The 13728-nt window shown below is 46.5% G+C and overlaps 1 long non-coding RNA gene across 1 annotated transcript; it reads right to left on the bottom strand.

Moving 5' to 3' along the window:
• Positions 1-6580: 6580 nt before the first annotated feature.
• Positions 6581-13437, bottom strand: LOC118885532. The gene is made up of 3 exons (XR_005017500.1): positions 13106-13437; positions 7974-8246; positions 6581-6848 (listed from the first exon to the last, which is right to left on the bottom strand). It is a non-coding gene; the product is annotated as an uncharacterized LOC118885532 (long non-coding RNA).
• Positions 13438-13728: the final 291 nt, after the last annotated feature.

The raw sequence follows: 13728 nt of genomic DNA, 5'->3' as shown, positions 1-13728 counted from the left end.
TGTGGGGTCCTTGGCACGTGCCGGGACCAGCGCGTTCTCCTCTGGAATGTCCGGAGGGAAATAGTCCAGACTGTCACCACGCTCGCCAGACAAGCGCCGCAGCGCCCCCTGACGGTCACGGAGCAAGCGCGTCGCAAGCCGCCCGCGCCCCCTAGTGGCTGACGCTTATACAGTCATCAGCGAGCACCGACCTCTGGTTCCAGCCTTTTGTCTGCTGACTGCAGTCATCATCGTCGCCGTCAACGTCATCTTCGTCTTCTTCTTCACCACCACCACCACCACCACCACCATCATCATCATCATCATCATCATAGCTAATACATAAATAGTGCATCCTATGTGCCAGGCACTGTGCTGCTTTATACATATCACCTCATTTAATCCTCACATCAGCCCTATGAAATGGGTTCTGTTACATTTGCATTTTCCTCATTTGAAGCACGGAGAGGTAAGGAAACTACTCACCCAAGATCACACAACTACTAAGTGTCAGAGCCTGGATTGAACCTAGGCAATTTGTCTCCGGAGTTCATTTTCTGAACAGTTCAAAATCATGAAGCGAAGTAATATGATGGTTTGGGATTGCTTCAAACAGCTGTGTGTTAGAGTGGAAAGAACCTGGGTCCCTGGATCACCACGTTGCCAGCCTGGATCATGTCACCTGTGGGTATTATGTGAGAGAGTATTATGTGAGAATAAACTTTTTTACTTAAGTCATCATATTTTGAAGTGTCTTTGTGGTAGCGACTCAGCTTTTATCCTAAGACAAGGGCACCAGAATCACCTGGAGGGCTTGTTAAAAGGTAGATTGCTGGGCTCCACTCCCAGTAAGTCTGGAGTAGGGACCTAGACTTTGTATTTCAAATAAATTCCCAAGAGCTGCTGCTGATCTGGGGGCCAGGATTTGAGAACCACTGCCTCCAGGAATGAAGACTGCAGGTCCTTACTGGGTGCTTCTTTGTATGCCCAGCATTCATTCTCTCTCTTTGGGAGTACTGCCTTCTTCCCTCGGAGTCCACACGGCTGATCCCACCAGAAGACTCAGGCCTGGCCAATGAGTGAATCCCTCCCCTTGGCCTTTGCAGTTGGTTCAGGATTGGGCGTGTCACTGAAGTCGGATCAATGGGAGTCAGTCCTGGAACCATTGCGGGATTGTTGGGGAGGGCACTCGTAGGCTCGCTGTACTGGAAGGGCTTAGGCCTGGAGCACTGGGGGCTCCCCTGAGGGAAGAGCTAGTCTGAAAGTGAAGCCAACACAAGGGAAAACAGGGCTGGGAGATGAACAGAGAGACTGTTCTGACGTATATCATCTGTGCCTCTGGGTCCAGTGGATCCCCAAAATGTTTCAGGAAGTTGACATTTTCGTTTACATCCTACATCAAATCTATCAGCAAATTCTGTCAACTCTACCTATAAAAGATGTCCTGTCCTGTATTTTTTAAGCGAAGTATACTTATGTACAATATTATATGTTACAGAGGTACAATATAGTGATTCACAATTTTAAAAGGCTCTACTCCATTTATAGTTATTATAAAATATAGGCTGTATTCCCTGTGTTGTACAATATATCCTCTTGTCCTGTATTGGAGGAAAAGTTATGCTATAAATTAGAACATTATTGGGTCAATGACAAAACTGGAATACAAATAGTAGAGTAGGAAACTTTTGCATATTAATGTTAAATTTATGAACGTTAGTCATTGTACTGTGGTTATGTAAAAGAATACCTATATTCTTAGAAAATGCACACTGAACTATTTAGGAGTAGAAGGCCATGTGTATGTATCTTAGCTTCAAATTATACAACTCCCCTTCTCCCCACAAACATAACAGAGCAAATTCTTTTTTAAATACTTATTTATTTATTTGGCTGCGCCGGGTCTTAGTTGCGGCATCTAGTTCCCTGACCAGAGATTGAACCCATGCCCCCTGCACTGGGAGCGTGGAGTCTTAAACACTGGACCACCAGGAAGTCCCCAGAGCAAATGTTAAAGAGGGTAAAAATGTTAACAAGAAATGAACGCAAGTAAAAAGTATATGAATGTTCTTTATGCTATTCTTAGTCTTGCAAATTTGTGTAAATTTGAATTTATCTCCAAAAAAAGAAAGCTTAAAAAAATTTTTTTTTGAGATCTAAAATTCTGGACAACAATATCAATATAAGTAGAACTGGGGAGATAAAGTGCTCTATGATCCAGGTAGCGTTTGGTCTGAAGTTTAAACTTTTTTTTTTTTTTTAATGATATTCTTGTCTGCTTACATTCTTTTTATGTATGTATGTATGTATGTATGTATGTATGGCTGTGTTGGGTCTTCGTTTCTGTGAGAGGGCTTTCTCTAGTTGCGGCAAGCGGGGGCCACGCTTCATCGTGGTGCGCGGGCCTCTCACTATCGCGGCCTCTCTTGTTGCGGAGCACAGGCTCCAGACGCGCAGGCTCAGTAGTTGTGGCGCACGGGCCCAGCTGCTCCTTGGCACGTGGGATCTTCCCAGACCAGGGCTCGAACCCGCGTCCCCCGCATTGGCAGGCAGATTCTCAACCACTGCGCCACCAGGGAAGCCCTGAAGATTAAACTTTTAATTAAACTTCAGATCTGATTTTTTACAGTGTGCATGATAAAATTTCAAGGATTACTACTGAAAGAATAGAAATGGTGCCTAGATTCCAAATTAGTGGAGGGAAAAGGAAGAGTGAGAAAACACAAGACAAAACAAACGAAAAACGCAGTCACTTCAAAGAAGCCTTAATGAGGGTGGGGGGGAAGCATAGAAAAAAATGGGGACAATAAAATCACACAGTAAGATGGTTGGAATGAATAAAATATATCACTAATCACACAGAGAAAAAGTGTATTCTGAGCCTAAACACTCCCGACGACCCCCAGGCTTCCTGCTCCCACCCCTGCCCCCCCCCAGTCCCTTTCTCAAGCAGCTAGAGGGACTCTGAACACCCAGGTCAGGTCCAGTCCCTCCCCTGCTCCATCTCACTCAGAGTAAAAGCCGGCGCCCCCTCTGTAGCCCATACGACTCTGCACCATCTGCCTCTGGTTTCGTCCCCCCCTTCTCCTCCCCGCTTAGTCCTCTCCAGGCACATGGATCTCCTCATTGTTTCTCTAAAACACCAGACATGTTCTCACCTCAGGACCTTTGCACCGGGTGTTCCCTCTGCCTGGGAGACTCTTTCCACTTGGCTCACTCCCTCGCCACCAATGGAGAACGGATAAATAAACCGGGTACAGCCACACAGCGGGATCCGCAATGAGAACAACCTATGACTACACGCGATTACAAGAATGAGTCTCACACCGCGTTTGAGTGGAAAAAGCCAGATACTCGAGATAATATATATTCTGATTCTATTTACATCAAATTCAGGACAGGAAAAAACAGTCTATGCCGTCAGAAGTCAGAATGAGGGTGACCCTGATGGGAGGGCAGATGCGCTGAAAGGAGCCAAACTGTTTCTTGGTCTGGGAGCTGGTGACCGAGGTGCGTTCAACTGGCGGAAATTCACCCTGCTGAACACTTACGGTCTGTACTGTTTTGCATGCACGTCGACTTCAATAAACAGCTTAAAGAAACAAAACAAACGAAAACAAAATGGAATGAACCTCCGTGTTCCCACCACCCAACTTAAGAAACAAGACATTTCCAGCCCTCAGGCCCCTCTCTCCCAACACAATGTGCTTTTATACCCGCACACCCTGCCCCGCCGCCTCAGTTCCTTTCTTCAGCTTACTAAGCACATCTTCCCACTCAGAACTCAGGCAGCGAGCGGGCCGGGGCCAGGGCACAAGGCCGAGGAGGGGATGTATGCGGAGGGGGTCTTGTAAAGGGAAAGGGAGGGATGGGATTTCTGAATCCCATCCAGGCAGCGGGAAGTAATGCTCCTGCGATACCCTTGCCCTTAGTACTGATGGGGGGGGTCGCTTTGCAGCGTGCCCCCCAAGTGCTCAGGGCCCAATGTTTGGAGGGCGGGACTCAGCACTGAGACTCCCTGTAAAGTAGCCACTGGAAATGCAACCTGCTTGCATGCACGCTCTCTCTTGGTTTCCCTCTGTGTCTCTTTCTCTCTCCCTCCCTGTCTCTCTTCCTCCCTCCCAATCTCTCTCTCCTCAAGAAGAAAAAAACACAATTATTTACATGAAGTGTTATTACATCAGACTGTAACCAAAGGATCCAAGTTCCAACTTTGAATCTTTCAATAAACTTTGAATAAATAGCAGTGCTACTTTTTTTTTCTTTTTTGTACTGTAATATTTATTTTTAAATTCTTTTTTATTGGCATGATTATATATATATGAGGTTCGAGAACAGTTCAGCCTTTGCATCTCTTTTCTGGCCATTAATATTGTTTATTTCATTTCCTATTATGGGAAATAATCTTGTATAGGGAATGGAGGCACTTGGCAGGTCTCTGTGATATCCAGGGACACACCAGAGGGTGTGGTGACATTTAGGAAGCTGGGGGGTGTGGGGGGAGGGTGCTGAGTGGGCCCAGGTGACCCAAGGGAAGGCTGGAGGCCAGGCAAGCACCCAGATGGGACAGGCCCTGTGGACTCTGGGCTGGAGGAGGGGGTGAATTCCAGTCCCAGGAAAGTAGAAACCACAGGATGCAGAGTCACGTTGGCTGTGAGGGCGAGGGAGGAGAGGATATAAGGAGATGGCTCAGCCTGGGGGGCTGAGAATAAAGAAGGAAGGGCAGGTCAGACTAAGCACTGCTATCACTGAGAGCTTCCTGGGCACCGTTCCTTACTCACTGGGTCCTCACAGCACCCACCTTACAGATGAGGAAACTGCCTTTCCAAGAGAGGAAGACCCCCAAGCCAGAGAGCAGGAGTGGAGCCCAGGTCTCCTACCTAACCCTGTGTTTTGAAATCTTAGATAACTTCAGGGCTTCCACCACCTCCGATTACTGCTTTTCTCCTCCCATTAGAAAAAAAGAAAAAATACAGAAACATAAAAACCAAACGCACTGGGCTTCCCTGGTGGCGCAGTGGTTGAGAATCTGCCTGCCAATGCAGGGGACACGGGTTCGAGCCCTGGTCTGGGAGGATCCCACATGCCGCGGAGCAACTGGGCCCATGAGCCACAATTACTGAGCCTGCGCGTCTGGAGCTTGTGCTCCGCAACAAGAGAGGCCGCGATAGTGAGAGGCCCGCGCACCGCGATGAAGAGTGGCCCCCGCTTGCCACAACTAGAGAAAGCCCTCGCACAGAAACGAAGATCCAACACAGCCATAAATAAATAAATAAATACATAAAAATAAAACCAAACGCACTTGCTTGCAAAGCCTGAGGGAATTTTTGGAGTGACAGAACTGCCATGAATCCTACTTGTGGTGGTGGTTATACAATTCTATGCATTTATTAAAATTCATAAAACGCTGTACACACACACACACCCATGGATGACTTTTATTGTTTGTAAATAAGAATATTTAAAAAAAATAAACAGTGAATGTACTTTGTCTGTATCTCAATTCAGACAGAACCACTGTAAAGAGATATTTTTGAGACAGCTGGGGGAAACCTGAATAAGGACTGGCTGTGAGGTGATATTTAAAATTTTGCTAATTTTGTTAGATGTGATAAGGCTTTGGAGTTATATAAGGAAATGCAGCCCCCCCTTTCCTTTGATGTTCAGTGTGGTATTTAAGAATGGACATGCTGTCCATCACTTGTATTTTTTTTTAAGTATTTCCAAATAGAGGGGAAAGGTGATGACATAGCAAAATGTTGACAGTTCTTGAAGCTGAGTGATGGGCCCATGTGAGTTTATTGTCTCTCTGCTTCTGGTAGCTGTTTGGAAATTGTTCATGACCTACGTTAAAATTTTCGAAAATAAAATTAAAAAGAAGAGTTCGTTGTTGGCTAAGCACAATTTGGAAAATACAGAAAACTAGAAAGACAAAGTTACCTCTTCCCCAATCCCACATCACTACTGTAGTTAACATTTTGATGTATTTCCTTTCAGCCTTTTCTATTTTATTCAGGCTTGAAAAGTGGTGTGTGTGTGTGTGTGTGTGTGTGTGTTTTACATAACTGTGTGAGCAAATTGTTTATACAGTCCTGCTTTTTCCCTTCTTAAAACATAAGCTGTTCCCTTGTTAAAACATCTTTGCATAAACACAATCTCTAATGTTTGCATGGTGTTTACTCAACAGGGCAGTGTTGCCAGACATTGAAGCTGTTTCCAATTTCCTCCCATTATAAATAATGCCTCGATGCACATCCTTGTACGTCCCAGTGGTGGGATTGCTGGGCCAAAGGGTGCGGATTCCCTGGCAGCTCACAGTCAAAATCTCCATAGTGTTTCTGCCTGACCCGAAGCTGAAATGACCTCATACGGTTAAAGTGAGATTTCACTGCTATTTGTTATTTCCTAAAGGTTTGATTCATGACTAGAGTTCATTAGAGGGTTTTTTTTCTTCCCCCAGTTGTAGGAAACAGAAATCCATTCACTCTAGCACATGTCAAAAGGGGGTTGCGTCAGTTGGCAAGTAAAGCTAATATTCAGCTTTTTTAACCTAAAACAATAAAACAGCCAGGTATTTTACCAGCAAAATGGGTTTATTTGGGAATAGCAGAGAATTACAATTTGGGACATGGATTCTACGGTAAGGCACAAGCAAGTGGGGAGAACAAAGGAGAGGGACATTCTTTTATAGAGGAGAAGGGAGAGTTGGGAGGGGATGTTATAAAGAGTCCAGTGGAAGAAACTGGGAACTTGAAGTTTAATTGCTTTTCTTTGGCTGATTTGTAACAGCCTTTCAGTGGCTGGACCGTTGCTGGGCAAGAAGAAATTCTTCCTTCCTCCTGATGGGTAGTAAAGCAGTAACCTTCTTCCTGTTGAAAATAGAAAGGTACATCTCTTCCTGTCCTGTCTATAATTGCCCTAGAGAGGCAGGGCATGACAGCTCCCCCTTCTGGCCGCCCAACTTCATTTTAAATGAGGCTTCCGTTTATTAATTTTCACAGCTTGGACAAGCTATCTTGCTACGTTGATTGTTGAGATACTAAATTATTTCTGTATTCGTTGCTAAATCATGCTGCCTCAAGATCTGCACATTTTCCACACTGTGACCACTCTAACTTCCCCTTCACCCCACTTCCCAGACCTCCCAATACAGGGGGGAAAGAAGCCTTAATATCAGGCACAGCAATGAAGTCTTCTGATCGCTCACATCACTGGTTGTTAAATATTTTGATTAATCTTGGACACAAGCAACAGAAAAGCTGACTCAGATGGCTTAAACTGTAAAGGAAATTTGTAACTGGAGATTCCACACTCGGCTGGCTTCAGCTAAAGCTGACACATCTGTTGAGCAGTGTCACCAAGGACCCCATTTCTTTTCATCCCTCTGCCCCACCTTTTCCATCGGCAGTTCCCCAAGACAGCTGCCAGCAGCCTTTGGGCCAGAGGGACCCTCATTCATATCCCCCAGGTAAAGGGGAGCACCTTTGTCTCAGATTTCCCCAACAAAGTAATAAGGCTGACTCTGATTGTCCAGTGGAGGTCACACGGCCGTGCCAGAGCCAATCACTGTGGCCTGGGGTGGACCCAAATGCCCAGACTGGCTGAGCCAAGTCACATGTTCCTCAACAGTAATGCCCTTTGCTTGAAGCCACAGCCGAGGTTCAAGTTCCGTTTTTATCCAATTCCTGATGTCCTCCCTGCCTTGCTTCCCATAAAACGGAGACAGTAATGGCATTCACTTCCTAGGGTTGCTGTGAGGATTAAATGAGTTCATTAATGCCAAGCACTTAGAATGGTGCTCATACACAGAAAGCACTTAAATATTAGCTGCTGTTACTGTCAACAGATGTCTATTCTCAGCTCTCCAGGCTGCAATTCTCTGCAAGCTCCTTATTTTCTGTACTCCACCCTCTTTCTAGTTACCATTGCTAGATAACAAATCTCTCTAAAACACGGTGGCTTAAAGCAACAACAGTAAGCCTTTTATCTCTCACCATGTCTGTGGTCAGATTTTGGGGAAGAGTCCAGCTGGGCAGTTCTGCCTTGGGATCCCATATGGATGTAATTAGCTGGTGGCTGAAGCTGGGACAGTGGGGTGTCCCAGTTGAGGTACCAGCTGGGGGTGTGTGGGCAGCTCTCTCTCTCTCCTTGTAGTCACAGGGCTTCTCCACGTGGTCTCTCCGTGTGGGCTGGTTTGGGCTTCCTCTAATCATGGTGGCCTCAGGGCAGTTAAAGTTCTTGCATGGCAGCTCTGGTCTTCAGTGTCTCTGTTTCATGAAAGAGGCAGAAACAGCCTCACCTTTTCTGATCTAGCCTTGGGGATCATGCAGCATCACTTCTGCAACATGCTACTGGTTATAAGCAACTCACAAGCCTACTCAGATCCAAAAAGAGGGCAGGCAAATCCCACTTCTCGTGAGAAAATGACAGTGAACTAGGCGAAAAACGTCCTGGTAATATTATGAAAATAATTTTAACTTTGCGCACAAAAGGTCTTGGGGACTCCCAGGGTACCCTGGACCAAACTTTGAGACCTGTTCTAAAGGCATTTATAAGCCTGGGATGGCTAGACATTCAAACGTGCTGCAGAGTACAGGACAACGCAGCCTCAAATGTCCAAAGTGCCCCTTTGGATGGATTGGTATCTCTTTGATTCAGTTATCTGGGCCCTGGAGTGAGGTCTCTTGCGTATAATCAGGGTTGGGGGCGGTGTGTGGTGGGGGAGGCATCTCAACTACAATGTTCAACTTGGTACTAAATGCTGGAAACTGGGAGTTCCCTGGTGGCCTACCAGTTAGAATTCTGGGCTTTCACCATGGGGCCAGGGTTCAATCCCTGGTCGGGAAACTGAGATCCCGCAAGCCACGCGGTGCAGCCAAATAAATAAATAAATAAATACTGCAAAACTCAGACATACAAAGAGACTCTGGAGCTACTGCCTGGGTTCTAATTCTCACTCCATCACTTCCTTGCTGTGCGACTCTGGGCAAGTTCCTTAACCACTCTGTGGCTCAATCAGGAAAATGGAGACAATAACAGTATCCACCTCCCAGGGTTATTATGAGTTATCTTGGCTCATCGTAAGTGTTACAAGAGTGTTTTCTCTGAGTATTACTCTTACTCCAGTGACCATTCACATCCAAGAGGCCATCGATGGTAAGATGCGTTGTTACTTCAAATCACCAGGAGAGAAAAAAAAACCTGCCAGTTAAACTATGACACACGAGCGTTGTAAGCTGCATTCTGATTTCAGAGGTGGTAACAAGTAGGGGAGGAAGGGGTCAATAAAATATGGTTTTATTGTGTGCACATGTGCACGGAAGAATTTAGCAGTAAGGACGTCCACCACAGCACTGTTTATAGCAGCAAATCATGCTCAAACTCCCACAACCACGGATCAATCACACTAGTTATGGCGCAGCCACAAAATGTGAAGACTTTTTCAAAGATTGTTCCAAAACCCTGCGGCTCCTCAAAAGTGAATCTCCCTCTCTCTCCCTCATTCTTTCTCATCTCCTCTCTCTATCCCATCCTCTATCTCTGTCTGTCTCTCCTCTATGGGTGCATAAAGTAAATAAAAAATAAAGCTCTTCTACAAAGAAAAATCTCTGGAGGGAATTCCCTGGCGGTCCAGCGGTTAGGACCCCGAGCTTTCACTGCCGAGGGCCCGGGTTAGATCCCTGGTTGGGGAACTAAGATCCCACAAGCCGCGTGGCACACCCCACCCCACCCCCCCCCCCGCAAAAAAAGAAAAAAAAAATCTCTGGAAAAATATGCCCTGACCCAATCTAGTGCCTTCTGACCCAACTGCGTGGAGAATGAAATGTGGGCTCCAGGCTGACCGGCTCCCAAGCCCAGCCTGGCCCATCTCCCACAGGCCTCTGCCATCCATCGCACAGCTGGAGCCAACCTGAACAGATGTAGCCAAAGAGGGGCCTTGTCTTCATCTACTGTCCATGTGCCCACCTGTCTTCCCACGAACACATCCCTGGTGTCTCTGGGGTCTGGACAGGGCCCAGCCCTCTCCTCAGAGTCCCAGCCCCACCTTCCAACACCTTCAGGATAAACTGATTTTTGGAGGTCAGGCAGGTCTCACTGTTTCGCCTGATCCTTATATTCAATTCTCTCTGTTGAAATACCTGGTGTGGTTTCTCTTTTCTCTTTTTTTTAAAATGTATTTTTAAATTATTTATTTGGTTGCACCGGGTCTTGGCTGCAGCAGGTGGGCTCCTTAGTTGTGGCATGCAAACTCTTAGTTGCGGCATGCATGTGGGATCTAGTTCCCTGGTCAGGGATCGAACCCGGGCCCCCTGCATTGGGAGTGTGGAGTCTTACCCACTGGGCCGCCAGGGAAGTCCCTTCTCTTTTCTTGACAAGCTTCTGACTGACACCGAGTATGTCTTTCCCAAACTGTCAACATTCCCCTTCACACTTGTCCTCCTCCACCACCAGAGTCTTCCCCATCTCACACCAGAGCTGCACTTTCCACTGAGGAACTCAAGCCAGGAGCTTGGGCAACATGGAGGGCACCTTCCCCTCCTCACTCCACAGAGCCAACCCATCAACGAGTTGTGCTTACCTCCAAAACAGATGCTCCCCCCGCCTCCAACTTTTTATTTTGAAAATTTCTAAATGTGCACTAGAGGGACTTCCCTGGTGGTCCAGTGGTTAAGACTCCGAGCTCCCAATGCAGGGGGCCTGGGTTCGATCCCTAGTCAGGGAACTAGATCCCGCATGCCACAACTAAGATCCTGCATGCAGCAACTAAGACCCAGCACAGTCAAATTAAAAAAAAAAAAAAATGTGCACAAGAATTGCAAGAAGCACTTCCCCAGTGGTGCAGTGGTTAAGAATCCGCCTGCCAACGCAGGGGACATGGGTTCGAGCCCTGGTCCGGGAAGATCCCACATGCCACGGAGCAACTAAGCCTGTGCACCACAACTACTGAGCCTGTGCCTTAGAGCCTGCGAGCCACAACTACTGAGCCCACGTGCCACAACTACTGAAGCCCGTGCACCTAGAGCCCGTGCTCCACAACAAGAGAAGCCACTGCAATGAGAAGCCCGCGCACCGCAACGAAGACCCAATGCAGCCAAAAATAAATAAATTAATTAAAAAAAAAAAAAAGAATTGCAAGAAAAGAAAGACAGAGAAAGACAAATATCACATGATATCACTTGTATGTGGAATCTAAAAAAATGATACAAATGAACTTATTTACAAAACAGAAATAGACTCAAAGATACAGAAAACAAACTTATGGTTACCAAAGGGGAAAGGAGGGGGAGGGACACATTAGGAGTTTGGGATTAACAGATGCACACTACTATACATAAAATAGATAAAAAAACAAGGACCTGCTGTATGGCACAGGGAACTATATCCAATATAATAAAAAAAATCCAAAAAAGAATATATTTATAAAACTGAATCACTTTGCTGTACACCTGAAACCAACACAACATTGTAAATCAACTGTACTTCAGTAAAACGTTGTTTGTTTAAAAAAAAAAAACAATTGCAAGAAAAGTATAAGGGCTATCCACATATTCTTGATAGAGATTCACCAGTTTTAACAATTAGCTCTCTCTCTTTCTAGATAGATAGATAAATAGATATAGATATAGACACAGATATTGATAGAAAGTGAGAGTGAGATGACTAATTGTTAAAAACTGGTGAATATATATCGATAGCTATGTATATAGTTATCTATAGGTAGAGAGTTGTAAATAGAAAAAGGTCTATTTGAGAATTGCTTGCAGTCATTTTGTGACATTTCACCCTTAATATTTCAGCAGACATGTCTCAAGAGCAAGGACATTTTCCTTCACAAGCACAATACCATTATCACACCAGGAAACTTTAAGATTAATATCATACTATAGTCCATATGCAAATTACCCCAACTGACCCACTAAGGTCCTTGACTTGATATCTTGATTTTATCTCCTAATCACGCTCTCCCCTTCCCATTGCTCCTGCCCTAGACTAAGTCATCATCACCCCCCCACCCTGACTCACCCTTGCTGGCCACCACATAATCCAGTCTCCTCGTGGCAGAGTGAACCTTTACACAATGTAAATCAGATCATGTCACCCCCCTGCTGAAAATTTCCAGTGGTTTCCCGTCCTTCTTAGACCAGAAGGCAAACTCTTGCCATGGCTTCCAACCATTAAATCACATATCTACTTGCTTATTTCTTTTTTTTAATCCTCTCATTAGAATATTAACTCCAACAAAGAGAGATTTTTTTCTTTTTCCCCCCCACTGCTATATCCCTAGGGCCTAGAACAGTAGCTGGCACAGGTGTTCAATACATATTTTTGAATGAAGGAATGAGCGAGCAAATATATCTTCCCATTAGCCATCGTCCCAACCAGACTCTGAGGTCCCTGAGGGCAGGGCCTGTGTGTGTCATTGTGTATCCTCAGCACACAATACCTGATAGAAGCAAGTATTCCGAAAATGCTTGTAAAATGAAGAAAAGAATATATAATGAAGGGAAGTAATCAGTGATTGCCTGCGGCTGAGGCTTGGAATGGGAATGGGAATTGACTGCAAGTGGGCACAAGAGGTCTTTTTAGGGTGACGTTAATGTTCTAAAATTGGATTGTAAAAAATAAATTAAAAAAAAAAATTGGATTGTGATGATGGCTGTACAACTCTGCAGAAACAATCACTCAGCATCGTTACATCACTTAAAACAGGTGAATTTTATGACATGTAGAATACACCTCAACAAAACTGTTAAACAAAACTAAGCAAAATATGTGTGAGGGACTAAATGAATGCTCCCTAGGAGGTGCCCTGCAGGCCGTCTGAACCTTACTCTGTGCTGCCCTGGGCGATGCTGGGGACACAGTGGTGACTAAGACAGCTCTTGTCCCTGGCTTCACAGGCCCAGTGACAGCCCAGAGTGTCAGGGCCAGAATGGATGGAGGAGACACAGGCACAGGGGTCAGGGCCAGGATAGATAGGGGAAGCACAGGGGGGACGTCGGAGATCCAGATGGGAGGAATCAGGGAGCACTTCCTAGCGGAGTGAACGCCTGAGCCAGACCCTGAAGGATGATGTTGTCCATGACTGTGACGCTAGTTTTTTTTTTTAAACACTTTTTTCTACCTTAGCATAGGTCTGGCGGGTCTCTGCTGCAGCCCACGAATCCGGCCATTCCGCGGGTTCCGGAGGACAGGGCCACACGGGGGTGCTGTTCTACTGCGCTCGGGGAGACTCTACCATGATCCCCTTGGTCTTGCAGGAGCCCGAGGTCCGAGCGGCGCCTTGAGGGCGGGGGGTTGTTTGTCGTGGAAATGTTTCCGAAGAGACAGAGGCAACACGGACGGCGAGTGGCCCTTCATAGGGTGGCGGAAGCAGCGCCGGGGAGCAGCGAATCGCCAGTGGGGCGGGGTCTGTTCTTGGTCCCCGGGAGGCCGCAGCGCAGCGCGGAGCTTTCCAAAGAGCTCCGGAAAGGGGCGGGGCGCTAAGCGCAGTCTGGCGTGGAAGGTTCCAAAATAGTCCTCGCCGCCCGGGGTGGTTCCTGGAGAGGAGGTGCCTGGGGGGTGGAGCTTTCCAAAGCGAACCAGGAAGGGGGCGTTGCAGCCGCCTGAGCTGGACGTCGCCCTAAGCAAGCCCTCTATGGGGGGAGGGGGGAGGAGTGCATCACGTGGTGTTAGGTGGGACGAGGCCACTGGGTTGGGCTGGTGCGTTGACTCCACGTCCCCGGGTCTATTCTGAGAGAGCCGAAG

Source organism: Balaenoptera musculus, chromosome 19 (assembly GCF_009873245.2).
Source record: "Balaenoptera musculus isolate JJ_BM4_2016_0621 chromosome 19, mBalMus1.pri.v3, whole genome shotgun sequence".
Lineage (NCBI taxonomy): Eukaryota > Metazoa > Chordata > Mammalia > Artiodactyla > Balaenopteridae > Balaenoptera > Balaenoptera musculus.
The sequence above is the reverse complement of the archived record's forward strand: the minus strand, read 5'-3'. Positions and strand labels throughout refer to the sequence as shown.